This window comes from Schistocerca cancellata, chromosome 10, assembly GCF_023864275.1.
Source record: "Schistocerca cancellata isolate TAMUIC-IGC-003103 chromosome 10, iqSchCanc2.1, whole genome shotgun sequence".
Taxonomy (NCBI): domain Eukaryota; kingdom Metazoa; phylum Arthropoda; class Insecta; order Orthoptera; family Acrididae; genus Schistocerca; species Schistocerca cancellata.
Window position 1 is genome coordinate 33313147 of NC_064635.1, and position 19210 is coordinate 33332356.

General features: G+C 43.5%; 1 pseudogene; it reads right to left on the minus strand.

Moving 5' to 3' along the window:
* Positions 1 to 8524: 8524 nt before the first annotated feature.
* On the minus strand, positions 8525 to 8642 carry LOC126107026 (5S ribosomal RNA; annotated as a pseudogene).
* Between the last annotated feature and the right edge of the window lie 10568 nt (positions 8643 to 19210).

Below are 19210 nucleotides of genomic sequence, written 5' to 3' on the forward strand. Positions count from 1 at the left end.
GATCACTTTCTTTTTTTCTTTTAGTCAATAGCCCTTGAATCCGTATTCTGGTATATTCGACTTTCGTATTTGTTTTAATGAGTTATCCTTTCCTCGAGTTGTTTGTTCGTCGTCTTACTTCTACGGAGAGAGTCGTGTGTCGATGTCGCATGACTTCTCTCAATGTCTAACATCAGAAGCTTGACTCAGTTTTTATTTTTAGTTTTACAGAGAGTTGACAACCCCCTCAGCAAAAGCACTGAGCTACTGCGCCAGCTATGGAGTCGGAGATGACAGCTGAAAGAAAATACACACGTCAAGAAAAGTTTTGCATCATCGCAGTTCCCGGAAATCTTGAAAATAGACGGTGACTGTGGATATTGTATCATAAACACAGTCCCTTTCACTGTTCAGGTATGTCACTAAATCCGCCCAAAGATAAACAACCATGCACGAGCAGTACAGGCGGTACACGGGTTGTGCTGTCTGTAGTCCAACCATGTCTAGACGGTCAGTACCGCGGTTCGATCGCGTCCGCGTTGTTACTTTGTGCCAGGAAGGGCTGTCAACAAATGAAGTGTCCAGGCGTCTCGGAGTGAACCGAAGTGATGTTGTTCGGACATGGAGGAGATACAGAGAGACAGGAACTGTCGATGTGATGCCTCGCTCAGGCCGCCCTAGGGCTACTGCCGCATTGGATGACCGCAAACTACCGATCATGGTCCAGAGCAGGGGCGAGCAAACGTTGCACGCGGCTCATGAGCGCACAGCGCTGCACGTGTGCTGCTCGCGTGCAGGTGTCGACCGGGGCTGTGGCGACAGCCGGCAGGTTGCGGCAGTGTAGTGCCAGGCTAAGCTGCGGACGTTGATGCGAAGCGAGCACTATGTAGTGAACGTTGTATTTCAAGAAACGGAGAAGTGGAGATTTGCTATCTTTTAAAAAATAATGGGAGAATCTATTTTTCTTTGTGCAAAAACGTGAAAATTCGAAATGTTTAATATGTGGCAGTATTCTCGCTGGTCAACGGAAGTTTAGTATTGAAGGCCATTATAATAAATTTCACAAGGACGAGTACAGTTTATTGTCGGATTCTGAGCGGATGGGGAATTGACTGAGCTTAAGAAGAGCGATCTGACGATACCAGATGAATCTGTCGTAGTCGGCCGGCCGGAGTGGCCGAGCGGTTCTAGGCACTACAGTCTGGAACCGCGCGACCGCTATGGTCGCAGGTTCGAATCCTGCCTCGGGCATGGATGTGTGTGATGTCCTTAGGTTAGTTAGGTTTAAGTAGTTCTAAGTTCTAGGGGACTGATGACCACAGCAGTTAAGTCCCGTAGTGCTCAGAGCAATTTGAATTTGTCGTAGTTGCTGTTGTCACGAGAGATCTGCGACTTTCTCTCGTCATGTCTCTCATCTAACTGATTTAACATTTTATGGAGCACTGTTTTCAAGTTTTCAGGACGACAACAATGATAGCCCAGCGGTATGTGCAAGTTATAAGACTGCACTTAATATAGCGAGAGATGGAAAACCATTTGCTGAATTAATAAGTCTCGGTTAAGAGCAAATATCAGTGATGAAAATTTACGTAACTGTTTGTGTTTGTCTGTATGTAGAAATTTTGTTCCAGATATTAAACGTATTGTAAACTCCACCTGCGATAATTAAATAAAACGTATCGTAGGTAATAGGTACTCTTTCAAACCATGATTTCTTTCAAGCACTCCTACTAACCTTATTCATTCACTCAATAAAGCAAGCTAGGAAACAAAACGCATTACAGAGGAAGGAGCGGACAGAAGGTATGGTGGGGATGGGAGATAAGCGGGTGGCCAGCTTGCCCCTGTGTGCACGCGGAACACCTGTTAACTGCACGCGTGCAAGTGCACCGCACATGTGCAAGATTCCTACCCGCCCCTGGTCCAGAGGAACCCTGCCACCAACGCCACCATGTTAAATAATGCTTTTCGTGCAGCCACGGGACGTCGTGTTACTACTCAAACTGTGCGCAGTAGGCTGCATGATGCGCAACTCCACTTCCGACGTCGAAGGCCGAGGTACGTCTTTGCAACCACGACACCATGCAGCGCGGTGCAGATGGGCCCTACAATACGCCGAATGGCTGGTTCAAATGGCTCTGAGCACTATGGGACATAACTTCTGAGGTCATCAGTCCCCTAGAACTTAGAACTACTTAAACCTAACTAACCTAAGGACATCACACACATCCATGCCCGAGGCAGGTTTCGAACCTGCGACCGTAGCGGTCACGCGGTTCCAGACTGTAGCGCCTAGAACCGCTCGGCCACCCTGGCCGCATGCCGAATGGACCGCTCAGGGTTGGCATCACGTTCTCTTCACCGATGAGTGTCGCATATGCCTTCAACAAGACATTCGCTGAGGTCCATCTTTGCATCCACGTCACCTTGCAACGCGGTAGAGATGGGCCCTACGACATGCAGAATGGACCGCTCAGAAGTGGCATCACGTTCTCTTCACCGATGGGTATCGCCTATGCCTTCAACCAGACAATCGTCGGAGACGTGTTTGGAGGCAACCCGGTCAGGCTGAACGCTTTGGACACACGGTCCAGCGAAGGCAGCAAGGTGGAGGTTCCTTGCCGTTTTGGGGTGACATTATGTGGCGCTGACGTATGCCGCTGGTGGTCATCGACGGCGCCGTAGAGGCTGTACGATACGTGAATGCCGTCCTGCGACCGATGGTGCGACCATATCGGCAGCAAGTTAGCGAGGCACTTGTCTTCATGGATGACAATTCGCGCCCCTAGCCTGCACACTTTGTGAATGACTTCCTTCAGGGTAACAACAACGCTCGACTAGAGTGGTCAGCATGTTCTCCTGACATAAACCCTAGCGAACTTGCCTGGGTTAGATTGAAAAGGGCTGTTTATGGACGTCGTGCCCCACCAGCCACTCCGAGGAATCTACGCCGAATCGCCGTTGATGAGTGGGACAATCTGGAGCAACAATGCCTTGATGAACTTGTTGATAGTATGCCACGACGAATACAGGCATGCATCAATGCAAGAGGACGTGCTACTGGGTATTAGAGGTACCGGTGCGTACAGCAATCTGGACCACCACCTCTGAAGGACTCGCTGTATGGTGGTTTTCATGAGCAATAAAAATGGCGGAAATGATGTTTATGTTGATTTCTATTCCAGTTTTCTGTACAGGTTCCGAAACTCTCGGAACCGAGGCGATGCTAAACTTTTTTTGATATATGTACATAACAGGGTTTCAAGCTAATCTCTCGAGTGAGAGATGCTGTTCGTAAATCACTTGAATTTTCGGAAGGTTAACTGAGAAAAGTATTCCGATTAGATGGAATGCAAAATACAAAGCGTAAAGGACAAAGTTCCACATAACTTTATTGCATGCATGAATTCCAGCCATATAAATACAGTCGGAATGCTCGTCCGTAGGAGTAATCTCACCATATTTCTGAAAGCTGTCGGTTGAATGCGCCCACATCGTAAAAAGCAAGACACTCTCTATTTTGTGTTAGGAGAAGAGCCAACACCGTGTTACTAGTGGAGGCCGAAATGCACGCGTTTTAGCTCACGTAGGCTGGCGTGAGGAGGGAAGAACTATACTGACGTGAGGTCTGGAACATGGCAAGGAATGAGAATTCAGAAAGCAGACGTAAGTAGTTTGATACTTAACTTCAATCCATTAATGATGAACATCGCTCTTGACGGTACATGATTCACAATATTATCTGTTCAGATTGTAGTAACTGAATATGGCGCCTTGCTAGGTCGCAGCAAATGACGTAGCTGAAGGCTATGCTAAACTGTCGTCTCGGCAAATGAGAGCGTATGTAGACAGTGAACCATCGCTAGCAAAGTCGGCTGTACAACTGGGGCGATTGCTAGGGAGTGTCTGTAGACTAGACCTGCCGTGTGGCGGCGCTCGATCTGCAATCACTGATAGTGGCGACACGCGGGTCCGACGTATACTAACGGACCGCGGCCGATTTAAAGGCTACCACCTAGCAAGTGTGGTGTCTGGCGGTGACACCACACTCTAAATCACGCCCTTTCGGTGCACTGCCTGTGCTTGGCGCCTAAAGTGCACTAGGCGTCCAAACCGAAACATGTGCAACAAGCGTTCTGATTGGCTTCCGCGTATTCCTAGGAGGTAGGGTTCGCGCAGGGCACGGTGGACGATGGGCAGTGACCAGTTTTGCTCCAAGGCCAAGGCAGTGGGAGAGTTCATTCGTTTGTTCAGAATGGGATGCTGACAGTGTTTGCCACCTTTCGGCCACGCCCTGCACTCTTTCTCAAATGATATTACAGAAACTGTTTGACAAAAAATGAAAAAAATCGTTGTTGCGTTACTTATAGCTTTTTGTGTCAGGTTCATGATGTGTCAACATTTCGTAAGAGGTCATAGTTACGGTGATATTTCCATGGAAGAAGCGCACTATGCGAAATTTGAAAAAGTTTGCAATAAAAAATGTGGTCGCTATGATTTTGCCTTTGGTGCAAATCACATAATATGTTGAAACTTCCTGGCACATTACAACTGTGTGCCGGGCCGAGACTCGAACTCGGGACCTTTGCCTTTCGTGGGCAAGTGTTCTATCCTTTCTTTCGGGAGTGCTAGTTCTGCAAGGTTCGTAGGAGAGCTGTAAAGTTTGGAAGGTAGGAGACGAGGTACTGGCAGAAGTAAATCTGTGAGGACGGGGCGTGAGTCCTGCTTGGGTAGCTCAGTTGTTAGAGCACTTGCCCGCGAAAGGCAAAGGTCCCGAGGTCGAGTCTTGGTCCGGCACACAGTTTTAATCTTCCAGGAAGCTTCATATCAGCCCACACTCCACTGCAGTGTGAAAATCTCATTCTGGGTACATAATGTTGCCATGTATGAAATTTAGCTATAGTATCGAATTTTCCTTTGGACGTGGGTCTCAATCTGTAACCAGTCTCGCTCATTTGCGGTCGTACCGCGATCGTGATAAAGCCAGAATATCTACAACATTCCTCACATTTCATAAAAGATTTGAAATATAGAAATGAGATTTTGGCAAATTATAGCACAGAAGGAGGAGAGCATTTTACCATATTGTTGTTATGACAAAGTTCATTATGTACCGTGTTATTCAACTAATTATAGCCTTTTTTGAGGAAAGAATGTAATTTTTAGGGGCCATCGATAACTGTTGAAACGAGAAATGCTATGGGTCTTGGAACAACGTAAGTGAAGACATTATTCGCTTATTGTGTACCGAGGATAGGTACTTTTAATAAGCAACTAAATGTAGTCAGACCGGGTAATAATACTACCTTCTTTGGCTTTTACTCACTTGTAAATAGGACACCCGTAATAAGGTCCATTTCAAGCAGATCTTGCTACAGGCAAAGTCCCTTCCAATTTAACAGACACCATACACGGCGGCTAGAGATTCCAAATTGTTCTCCCATTGGGATCTCTCAGTGGAAGACTGCCAAGGGGGAGATAACACCGAGAAATTTAGGTGGCTACATTTACTTTACTTCATGCCTGTCGCCACAATTTTTTTATCAGACAACCGATTTCGGTCTATAATGAGCATCTTAAGATTTGTTTTACAAAAACATGTCGTTATATACTGAAGTACATTAGGACATGTTTTATGTCATTATATATAGTCCCCAGTTCCTTACATAATAAACCACTGTTTCAGAATTGCGCCCCAAATGTGTCTGCACAACATGTTAGGGAGGGGACACTATGCAAACGCCGCTGTATTTTGAAAAAAAATAATCAAATTTTAACATGGCAACAAGAGAAGTGTGTAGGTTTTACTCAAAATTCGTCGCTCTCGACGCGTCTCTGAAGTTACAGATGATTAACAAGTCTAGCGAAAATAAATCGCTGCATTTTCAGTGGAATGCTTTTTCCACACAAACTAAAGCAGAGGTGACAGTAGACCTTTTCGAATGGTGACCATGCAAGTGTGGGGGGTGGAGGGGCTCCACTTGATATTTACAAAAAATGTGACCGTAGGCTTCAGTTTGGAACGGCACTTCCCCTCCAGCACTCAGCATTTCCCCTACAGCGCCTGCCCGTAACCGCCACCACTACCGCTCTCCCCATGCGTGCCCTGCCAAATGCGCATCTACATCTACATCTACATCTACATCCATACTCCGCAAGCCACCTGACGGTGTGTGGCGGAGGGTACCTTCAGTACCTCTATCGGTTCTCCCTTCTATTCCAGTCTCGTATTGTTCGTGGAAAGAAGGATTGTCGGTGTGCCTCTGTGTGGGCTCTAATCTCTCTGATTTTATCCTCATGGTCTCTTCGCGAGATATACGTAGGAGGGAGCAATATACTGCTTGACTCTTCGGTGAAGCTATGTTCTCGAAACTTTGACAAAAGCCCGTACCGAGCTACTGAGCGTCTCTCCTGCAGAGTCTTCCACTGGAGTTTATCTATCATCTCCGTAACGCTTTCGCGATTACTAAATGATCCTGTAACGAAGCGCGCTGCTCTCCGTTGGATCTTCTCTATGTCTTGTATCAACCCTATCTGGTACGGATCACACACTGCTGAGCAGTATTCAAGCAGTGGGCGAACAAGCGTACTGTACCCTACTACCTTTGTTTTCGGATTGCATTTCCTTAGGATTCTTCCAGTGAATCTCAGTCTGGCATCTGCTTTACCTACGATCAACATTATATGATCATTCCATTTTAAATCACTCTTAATGCGTACTCCCAGATAATTTATGGTATTAATTGCTTCCAGTTGCTGACCTGCTATTTTGTAGCTAAATGATAAAGGATCTATCTTTCTGTGTATTCGCAGCACATTACACTTGTCTACATTGAGATTCAATTGCCATTCCCTGCACCATGCGTCAATTCGCTGCAGATCCTCCTGCATTTCAGTACAATTTTCCATTGTTACAACCTCTCGATACACCACAGCATCATCTGCAAAAAGCCTCAGTGAACTTCCGATGTCATTCACCAGGTCATTTATGTATATTGTGAATAGCAACGGTCCTATGACACTCCCCTGCGGCACACCTGAAATCACTCTTACTTCGGAAGACTTCTCTCCATTGAGAATAACATGCTGCGTCCTGTTATCTAGGAACTCCTCAATCCAATCACACAATTGGTCTCATAGTCCATATGCTCTTACTTTGTTCATTAAACGACTGTGGGGAACTGTATCGAACGCCTTGCGGAAGTCAAGAAACACGGCGTCTAGCTGTGAACCCGTGTCTATGGCCCTCTGAGTCTCGTGAACGAATAGCGCGAGCTGCGTTTCACATGACCGTCTTTCCCGAAACCCATGCTGATTCCTACAGAGTAGATTTGTAGTCTCCAGAAAAGTCATTATACTCGAACATAATACGTGTTCCAAAATTCTACAACTATTCTGCCGGCCACGGTAATCTGCGTGGAATATACCTGTCGATTCCTCTGCAAAGACGTACCACTCTAGTGGACAGAGTCGACCAGGGTCGGTCAGTCGTCTTTGAGTCGACGCGTGAGTTAGGCATGGCGCGCTAGAGCGCGATTTGAAAGACGTTCGCTCGAAAGCAGGCGTATTTCAAAGTATAAACGCAGAACTCAGCTGGCCAAGGCAGGGCAGACAGCTAAGCGCTCACTAGTGGGGCAAAGCGCCCTCAGAAATCGATCAGGTGCGAGGGACAGGGAGAGGCTTGAAGGTGACCTTTAGTGCACGTTACAGCTGGAGATAAAGCGGACTGTGGTGCTGTGCTGTGTGGTGGGGCGTGCTGGAAGCCACGGCTGCTCTGGCACGTCTCCAGTGGGGGGACATATCGATCTGACGACGCCCACTGCGACCACGTGCTCCCATCAGCTCCAGCATCATCTACACGAACCTCCTGGTCGTGTCCTGCGCAACAAAATATTGTGTGCCGCCACAGGTGTGCCAACAGACAATTGAATCACAAGCTACGACATAGTCGTGAATTGAACAGTGAGCCAAATAAAGAACAAATTTCCTTTACTTCAAGCCTATTGTCACAAATTTTTTGTCATCAGACTACCGGTTTCGGTCTATAATGACCATCTTCAGATCTGTTTTATAAAAACATGTCTTAATGTACTTCAGTATATAACGACATTTTTTTTATAAATAAATCTTAAGATTTTCATTATAGACCGAAACCGGTAGTGTGAAGACATAAAATTTGTGACGATAGTCGTGAAGTACAGGAAATGTAGCCAACTACTCAGTGTTATATCCCCCTTGGCAATCTCCCTCTCAAAGATCTCAATGGGGGAACAATCTGGAATCTCTTGTCGTTGTGTATGGTGTTGGTGTCTGTTAAATTGAAAGTGACTATGCCCATAGCAAGCACTCCGTTTTCAGGCCACAAGTGACCCATCGGGACCATCCGACCGCCGTGTCATCCTCAATTGAAGATGTGGATAGAAGGGGCTTGAGGTCAGCACACCGCTCTCCCGGTCGGTATGATGGTTTTCTTTGACCGGAGCCGCTACTATTGGGTCGAGTAGCTGCTCAATTGGCATCACGAGGCTGAGTGCACCCCGAAAAATGGCAACAGCGCATGGCGGCCTAGATGGTCACCCATCTTAGTCCCAGCCACGCCCGACAGCGCTTAACTTCGGTGATCTCACGGGAACCGGTGTATCGACTGCAGTAAGGCACTTGCCTATAGCAAGCTCTGCTTGAAATGTACCTTATTAAGCATGTCCTATTTACAAGTGAGTAAAACCCAAAGAAGGTGGTATTATTACCCGTTCTGACTACCCTCAGGAATGATTCATCACAGATGCGCATACCAAAGCAACGGAAATTCTTTTGACATATGAAATGATCCATTGATTGCAACCTATGAATGTAAAAAGCAACATGACCCCACAGCCGCTACCTAAAAAGTCTGGAGGCTGCGAGATCTCCATATTGACATACCTAGCTAACTGGGTTACGCATGGTTCTGCTTGAAATGGATGGGTCGATAAAATCCTAAGGTAGGGCTGTACACATCTGCTTTCTTGCCCTACAGTTACACTCGCTGCAAACAATAACATTCACCTGTGATCTCACATTCAAATATTCTGTGAATTGGCTTGAATTACGTTTTATTAAATAATCAGAAATATAAACTAAAAGATAAAAGAGTAAGCAATAAAAGGGTTGCAGTCTAACGTCTGAAACTCATGTAGACAACCCAGAGAGTTACGTTGGATAATGTTTATTCAGGTAAGTAATTTCAAACAAACGGAAAATGTTTCTACAGCTACAGCTATAATTCAGACAGAAACATAACCTAAAATGCAACAAAGATGTGTTAACTGCATAATGAGAATGGTAGCCAAATCCTCAAGCTGAATAATCATCATAGATGCGCGAAAAACTAAGTCCATATCGTAATCACAAGAAACGAAATTCACTGTTGGACAAAAAATTCTAACACCCTTTTAGAGGTTTCTTGTTCACTCAAGATTTTTCCTTACTACAGTGTCTGTGGATTTCATGAAACGATAAATTTACAGACCAATAGCACAAGTGGTTGTGGTGAAACAGATATTGGTCCATGCTGAAATGCCCATATGAGGACGTGGTGTAGTCTCCATGGGCGGCAATTCGGGCACTGACTGTTCTCTGGTGTCCAGTCGATCGTACACATAGCGATGAATACTGTCGTGGGATACATTACACCACGCTCTTAGAACTGTTCACGTAGCTCTCTGTAAGAGTTGTTGCCTGACGAGTCGCATATCCCACAAGTGCTCGATTGGAGACAAATCCAGACATTATGCTGGCAAGCCGCAGAAAATGATTATTAAGTAGGTGGTCACAATGTTTTGGCACAACAGTGTATTTCAGAAAACTGTTTCAGTAACAGACACAATTCAATGGTTCAATGGCTCTGAGCACTATGGGACTTAACATCTGAGGTCATCAGTCCCCTAGAACTTAGAACTACTCAAACCTAACTAATCTAAGGACATCACACACATCCATGACCGAGGCAGGATTCGAACCTGCGACTGTAGCGGTCGCGCGGGTCCAGACTGAAGCGCCTAGAACCGCTCGGCCACTCTTGCCGGCGTAACAGACACACATGAATCTAGTTGCTGAGGTAAAATTTCTTGCGATTATGCTTTTGGGTATATCTCGAGAAACTGTGTGGCATGTGTAGTGGAAAAATTATACCAGATACATAAACAAAAAAAAAAAAAAAAAAAAAAAAAACTGAATCCCTTTCGATACAAAGATCTATCGATTAACCTTGTAAATATATGTGGAGATTGGCAGAAGAGATATCTTTGTAAACATACAAAATACAGGGTGTCCCAGCTATCTTGTCCACCCAAAATATCTCTGGAACAATAACAGCTATTGGAAAACGACTTTCACCGGTATCAATGTAGGGCTGAGGCACATGAATGTACATGTTTGGAAACATTCTAAAACGAAAGCATATGTGCTTTTTAACACAAACTTATGTTTGTTTCAATGGACCTCCTATATTTTTTCTTCAGCAATCCATAGCATGACAAAGCACAACTCGCAGCAGGATAGCAGCAGACCGTATTATTCGTTTCGGACCTCTTGATAAATATGGAGGTGTGATTACGCATGTCAACCACATCGCGATAACGGGCAGCATTGGGTTCACGCCTGAGCCTCAGGACGTGCGCTAGCAGCGCATGTCGGGTGTTTCAAGCGTCAACTTCGCGTCTCAATATCTCGGGATGTAATGGGAATATTGCGGTGCAATCAACGCCGTTGTGTATGTGCTTTGTCATGCTATGGATTGCTGAAGAAAAAATATAGGAGGTCCATTTAAAAAAAACATACGTTTGTGTTAAAAAACACATATGCTTTCGTTTTAGAATGTTTCCAAATATGTACATTCATGGGCCCGAGCCCTACATTGATACCGGTGAAAGTCGTTTTCCAATAGCTGTTATTGTTCCAGAGATATTTTGGGTGGACAAGATAGCTGGGACACCCTGTATATTACTTTGTATACGTGGAGTATTTTAAAAAGATGCGAACAGTATAGCAGTTACTAAATTGTGAGTGATTGCGCTACTCTGAGGGTTTAATTGATACTTTAGTTAAGAGATAAATTTATGCCACTTCATGCCAGCACTCTGACAGGATGATTGGCTTGGCATTCTCAGTAGTGCCGCGCGAACAGTCGCAGAAGGATGAGACGGTGGTGAGGCATTGAATGGTCTAGACTCATTGTCGATGCCTGCAGGTATAAAATTATTGTAGGACAATGACTGAAGCTGAAGGAATGAATTAAAATTTGTGCCTCAGCTGGGACTTTCACCCTGGTTTTCTGTTTACTAGGCAGTTGTACTAGCCATTGCACCACTGAAACAGTACAGCTAACACATCTCCCTAGTAAACAGAAGACCCAGGTTCAAGTCCCAGCTGAGGCACAAATTTCAATTCATTCCTTCAGCTTATGTCATTATCATAGATAAAGTTGAAACTCATACGCCTCAAGGAAAATTTAAAAACTAGGATCTAAAATCATTGTGGTCCTAAAAGTGCGTCAAGTTTTCATCAAAGTGACGTGGCATTTCCCTTACACACTATTAAGTGTATAACACTCTCGTCTGCTACTACTGTACCATAACCTCAATGCTAGAAACAGGTTGTGACATAAAACTATTTCGTAAAAGCAACTATGCACAAAGCAACAGAGCAGTGTTACCCTCTGAGAGGAATTTTGTTAAGTTGACCGTGTTGTTCCTAACGGAGGTGGCTTATCGGAAATGAAAGTCAGAATTACGTAAATATTTGAATAGTGACAAACAAAATTTTGCCTAGCTATACTGTTTATAGAATAAGGGAAACGGTCGCCAGCCTAATTAGGCAAGAGAAAGATTAACGTTCTCGTTTAAGAAAGCAGGTATAAGTAACTAAAACGGACAAACACAACCTAGACTTAGCCACACGCGAGTGCAATGAACTCTGACACACATATGTTTTAAGATTGAAGCTGACAACTGGAGCAGCACAAACTATTTGCAAAATTATAAGAGATACCGAAACACCCTATTACTTTCAGGCTTACAAAAAGTGAATGGTCTTTATAACATTACTATTAACATGCACTTCTAATACACAAGATACACAAACACTTACTAAACATAAATATATACTGTTTCACAACTGCAGCTTTCTCGCTTTTACTACAGCGAAACACAATACTGACCAAATTGCAAGAAACGACTCACCTTTTAGAATTTACTACAGACAATAATGTGTCATTTGCCTTATAAGCCTCAGTCTTAAGAACTTTTAATTTTGCAGTTGGCAACAGCACTTTAATAAGCAGTTTTAATAGGAAAATTATTTCAGCAAGCATCATTAACTTTAACTTTCTCTTTACTATGTTTAAAGGGCATCAATTAGAAAACTGGGTTTCAATGTACTTTCAGTAAGGACACTCGCTAACCACTTTACTTCAAACGGAGAGGACCCTGAGAGGTGTTATGATGAGGAGTAAAATCAAGGTAGGTACATAAATTCAGATATGAATTACCTTATATTTCAGCATACTAACACATCCATTAGGCTGATCCATCACTGTACATCGATGCAGTATTCCGATACAATGATTGCGCAATGTGGTGGCAACTGCATGTTGGTAGGTGGAATTGCAGGTAGAATTCCTGGACTCTGTCATTTCTTGGTGGCGATGATAAATACCAATTCCAGAATAGTTCCAGCTATTTATCCACCCATCCGAGCATTGGAAAGTAGCAGAAAAAGCCTCCCTCGGAATCATCACAATATGCATCTGTTACTTGGCAGTACACGGACTCGTATCTCGTCTCCGACTGCTGGCTCGTCTCCGACTGACTATCAGTTCCACCTTTTCCACCTATGCCAACCACAATTTGCGCGCGCTACACAGTTCCGTTTCCGCGGGGAACCACAACAACTTTTACATACACAATAACTAAGAACCCTAAGTGAGGATCAGCAATTTACATAACAGCAAACAAATACATTAAATAGAACAGAACATTTTCACATATTGACACTTCTACAAAAAATTATTCACACAAAATTACAATTATATACAGTAAGTTTTGTTCCCGCCAAATGGGACAAAGAATTTTAAATTACAGATACACTACTTTGCATAGAATCAAATCACGACATCAAAGGTTTGACAAAGAAAAGAGTATACAATTTTGTGTTATCTGTTCAATCAAACACATTTACAGGAGCACAGCAATGTGACATTAAATAAAGCAAAATAAATCTATACAGCATAAGAGCTGTGGTGTTACAAGTGGTCTCTGCAGTTATCAGGTCGCAGGTGATAGAATTTCCGGACTTACGACACTGTAAAGTTTTAAGGCTACTGCTAGAACAATGAGTCGGGGAAGCATCAAGTTGCTTGACGTGTATCAGTTTACCAGAGACACGAAGAACCTGTGTGAGGTCATCGTCCACCACTACTTCGACGACGCAACCACCGCTGCGTGTACTCAAACCACGACAAGGCAAAACTTCCATTTTATTCAGCAAAATACTTTTGTGGACGGAGTATCAATCACAATAGGTCAAAGTGACAGAACATTTAATTTGAACATAATAATTTATTAGTAACAGTCATTAAACTTTTATTTGACTATATGATTAATGTTCAATCCCCAATCATCTGTCATCTGTTACATACAGTAACTGTGTGAAAATTACGATCTTTAGCATCGTAATAATATAGTATTGCAATATACGAGGTGCATTCAAGTTCTAAGGCCTCCGATTTTGTTTCTAGTTAACTACTCACCCGAAATCGATGAAACTGGCGTTACTTCTCGACGTATTCGTCCTGTAGACGTACACATTTTTCACAACGCTGACGCCATGATTCCATGGCAGCGGCTAAGGCTTCTTTAAGTGTCTGTTTTGACCACTGGAAAATCGCTGAGGCAATAGCAGCACGGCTGGTGAATGTGCGGCCACGGAGAGTGTCTTTCATTGTTGGAAAAAGCCAAAAGTCACTAGGAGCCAGGTCAGGTGAGTACGGAGCATGAGGAATCACTTCAAAGTTGTTATCACGAAGAAACTGTTCCGTAACGTTAGCTCAATGTGTGGGTGCGTTGTCTTGGTGAAACAGCACACGCGCAGCCCTTCACGGACGTTTTTGTTGCAGTGCAGGAAGGAATTTGTTCTTCAAAACACTTTCGTAGGATGCACCTGTTACCGTAGTGCCCTTTGGAACGCAATGGGTAAGGAATACGCCCTCGCTGTCGCAGAACATGGACACCATCATTTTTTCAGCACTGGCGGTTACCCGAAATATTTTTGGTGGCGGTGAATCTGTGTGCTTCCATTGAGCTGACTGGCGCTTTGTTTCTGGATTGAAAAATGGCATCCACGTCTCATCCATTGTCACAACCGACGAAAAGAAAGTCCCATTCGTGCTGTCGTTGCGCGTCAACATTGCTTGGCAATATGCCACACGGGCAGCCATGTGGTCGTCCGTCAGCATTCGTGGCACCCACCTGGATGACACTTTTCGCATTTTCAGGTCGTCATGCAGGATTGTGTGCACAGAACTCACAGAAATGCCAACTCTGGAGGCGATCTGTTCAACAGTCATTCGGCGATCCCCCAAAACAATTCTCTCCACTTTCTCGATCATGTCGTCAGACCGGCTTGTGCGAGCCCGAGGTTGTTTCGGTTTGTTGTCACACGATGTTCTGCCTTCATTAAACTGTCGCACCCACGAACGCACTTTCGACACATCCATAACTCCATCACCACATGTCTCCTTCAACTGTCGATGAATTTCAATTGGTCTCACACCACGCAAATTCAGAAAACGAATGATTGCACGCTGTTCAAGTAACGAAAACGTCGCCCTTTTAAGTATTTAAAACATCTCATTCTCACCGCTGGCGGTAAAATTTCATCTGCCGTAAGGTGCTGCCATCTCTGGGACGTATTGACAATGAATGCGGCCTCATTTTAAAACAATGCGCATGTTTCTATCTCTTTCCAGTCTGGAGAAAAAAAAATCGGAGGCCTTAGAACTTCAATGCACCTCGTACAATGCTAATAATGCAGTTTGTTTAAGCAGCAGTCTTAAGTATCTATGCACTGTCCGCCATTGTTTTTCTATTTGCTGACGTAGATCTTGTTAGTAGAAAGTTCATAATCCAGTTATTAAATTCAATAATTAATTACATAAAACAGTTTAATGATGGCTGCCACAACATCGGATTAGAATCAGTGTTACTTGCTCACATCTTTTAATTTTGAGTATCAAGTACAGTTAAGAACTTTGCTTTAGAATTCACAGTATATTTTAAAATCAATTAAAATTAAATTAGCTGCTTCAGAGCTTGGCGACGTCAGAACCTAGAAATAATATAAATTTCAGAGGGTTTAGTAATATAAGACACAGTCTTGTCATTCCCTGCACCTGCAAGTTCAGACGTTCAATGGAGGGACGTGTACACAGTATCAACACGAAGCTGAAGGTAGGGCAAGATTACGGTGGTGTTCTTACAATGTGGAGTGAATTTTTTGATCGAGCTTCTCCATCCATCAGTTACTTCGGAACTGATAGTCAGCCACCTTAATTGTTCAACAACAATCCATTTAGTAAACGCACGGTTCAGTTCATGAAGAAAGGTGATAACACTATCGTTAATTGCCAATCCCCATTGAGTGATACGGTAAGTCTTTGGTATTCACTGACAACTTCTGAAAAGCCAGAAATTGTGTGTTGCAGCCAAGGTCACGCTCCACGACTATGCAGATGACGGCTGCAGCGTCAGATTTCGCGGGCAGTGGTCGAAGACGTGGAACAATAGCTGTCGTTATTTAGTATAAAAGTTTTGACCATACTTCATGCATTCAAACGATATAAATACATGCAACAAACTATTATATGACCAACTAGTCCCAAAATATCAGTTTCATAATGTTAAATACAAACTTGAAGTGATTGTGCACAATTTGTCCTCGTTTGGAAACACGACTTTACGTAAAATAGTGAGGGTTCAGTCACACGCTCTCAGGCCAATGCGGATGACAACTTCAGCCACCTAAACTCAACTGACGGGTGCTGTGTGCATTACTACCATCCTAAGACGAAGAAGAAAAGTACGCAGTGGGGATATGTGGACTCACTAGCTCGCAAAAGGGAAAAGACAGAAGCACCATCGGGAGATGTGACGTTGAACGATTTTTTAGGCTCCGAATCTGAGAGGTGCTAACACCTTACGCTCGTGTGGCGAGAACAATCACAGGAGTATACCATCAAAATCTTCTCACGAGTTTTCAAGAGGATGTCAAGAAGAGGCATCATGGGAACAAGTCCAAGGAGGTGATTCGCTTCCCGACGACTGTCCAGCTCATTCTACACCTCAGAACTGTATTGCCCTGACATAGGATGATGATGATGATGATGATGATGATGATGATGATGATGATGATGATGATGTTTGGTTTGTGGAGCGCTCAACTGCGCGGTTATCAGCGCCCGTACAAATTCCGAACCTTTGCTCAGCCCAATCTCGCCACTTTCGTAAATGACCCTGACACAGGGCCCAGTGAATTCCTTCTCTTTGCTCTAATGGACAAAGTACTACGATGCTGTCATTTCCTGAATGACGACGAGGTGTCTTTTTTTCCCCCCTGACGTGAAAGGTTATAGGGACAAACTAAATGCAGAATTCCACAACCATATCCTCCACCAAGTCACCCATCGTTGAGAAATATACGTATTGCATTTCATGTGATACAAGACATAGGGTTGATACAAGACATAGAGAAGATCCAACGGAGAGCAGCGCGCTTCGTTACAGGATCATTTAGTAATCGCGAAAGCGTTACGGAGATGATAGATAAACTCCAGTGGAAGACTCTGCAGGAGAGACGCTCAATAGCTCGGTACGGGCTTTTGTCAACGTTTCGAGAACATAGCTTCACCGAAGAGTCAAGCAGTATATTACTCCCTCCCACGTATATCTCGCGAAGAGACCATGAGTATAAAATCAGAGAGATTAGAGCCCACACAGAGGCATACCGACAATCCTTCTTTCCACGAATAATACGAGACTGGAATAGAAGGGAGAACCGATAGAGGTACTAAAGGTACCCTCCGCCACACACCGTCAGGTGGCTTGCGGAGTATGGATGTAGATGTAGATGTAGATGAATACGTATACTACGAGGAACACTATAAACAAGTTTAATTACCACAGCTAGATTTTTTGAAGTGGAAATTAAAACCTTACGACTGTGTGAAAACTTTACTTTTTCCGACGTAATGGCAGCTATTTTTAAATATGGCCGGGGTGTTATAAAGTAATGAGGTATTAAAAATCTCATGTCAGTTGCCGCACGTGCGGACCATCTGTTGACACTAAATTAAAAACTGTTCTGCTGCATTTTATAAAGAGCGGTCAAAAAAGTTCCCGTTTGAAGCCGTGCAGCGTATAATCGATGTGCCAATCAGGTAAATTCACCGTGAGCACCGAGGCAATCATTCCAGCGACGCAATTAAGGAGGACGACTGTTGAAACCCGCGTTCAGTCGTCCAGATTCAGTTTTCCGTGATTTCCCTAAATCTCTACAAGCAGATGCCGGATGGTTCCTTTGGAAGGGCACGGCCGATTTCTTTCTCCATCCTTGCACAGTCCGAGCTTATGCTGCGTCCCTAATGACCTCGATGTCGACGGGAAATTAAAGCCAATCCTCCTTGCTTCCTTCGTTGCCACCGAGGCACCAAACCAAGTTGAAGACAGTGGTCATTTCTTGAAATACTGCGTCCTGCTGCGTTAAGACCGTAGCTGTCTGATGTACACCCTCTTCCGAATGGAATCGTCAACACTTCAAGGCGTTGTTTAAGAGACTGAAGGTTTGGTAGTCGCGTGGGGAGACCTCAGGAGTACAGGAAGGGTGGTCGAGAGTCTCCCTCTTGAGCTGGCTCAACTTCTACGTTACGACATTTGCGACGTGTTGACGAGCGTTATCACGAACCAGCGCAGAACAGCTGTAAACTCTCTCTCACTAATCGTCCTGTCGTGCTTGCGATATCAAATATGTTCGTGTATGCGTAATGGATTTTTTCTAATTGCATAAGGTTATCTTTCCCGAAGAAGTGATACCGTTAAGTAGGAGGAAAGTGTACAACTGACCCTTCTGATGGAAAGTCTACTAAAAATAAAAGTAATTAAACCGATAGGGCTATAATTTGGAAAATGAAACTTATTTTGTGCATTCACTCACGAACAACATTGGACAGAAAGGGTTACCACTGATCACGAATCCAAAAGTTACACTAATGAACGAAAAGGAAGTAATTAACGGTCGCCTGCCCACTAGTGCAATTTACATCCAAAATCCTGTACAAGATGACGGGAAAGAAAAACATGTATTATTAAACACTTACATGGCAACTAAACGTTGCCACGTTTTTTTTGTGCTAATTGTAAATGAGTATGTAATGATAAAGAAAACTGAGAAGTCACTCTTACGTTATGTTTGGCATTAAATTTTGAAAAAGGCAATCGAGTAATGATTTGAAAATATGCAATTAAACTTTGTGTTAGTATTGAACTTCGTTACATGAATAATGACTTTTAGTGACCTCAGCATAACGTCAACAATGAAATTTAGAAAAAAAGCAAGCACTTTTTACTTTGCCATTACTTATTTTGCAAATTAGATTTCATGTTATTATCTGAACAACTCAGCCATTTTTTACTGATTTGAACAGAATTAAATACTAGAATACGTGAAAAACCAAACAGTCACGTGCTCCAAGTTATATGTGAAATAAATAAAACTTCCGCACTCTTAATTTGTGGATTTATTTAGAATTGGATTTTGTCCAGTGATTGATCCTCAAACTTGAAAAATGAAATCACTTTGCTTTTGTCATATACTGAAGCCTCTGTTGTACAACTGTTAATTGAAAGTAGACTGAGGCTAAAATTCTTAAAAGAGAAATTATTCATTAATAAACTCTCTGTAACTATTCAATTTGTTTCTTATGACACTCAGCATAAAAGGAAAAAAAAGGAACAACGATCCTGATTGGTAACAATGTCTGGAGGCAATGAAGACACAATCGCCCTAAGTTTAACAGATTATCATTCAAATAAATCTTATCAATCAAATCACGTTCAGTTGCGCTGCTGGGTTAGCCGTTAATACTTCCTACCGATGAACAGTCTTACTTCAGTGCTGTGCATACGACGAAACTCGGAACAGA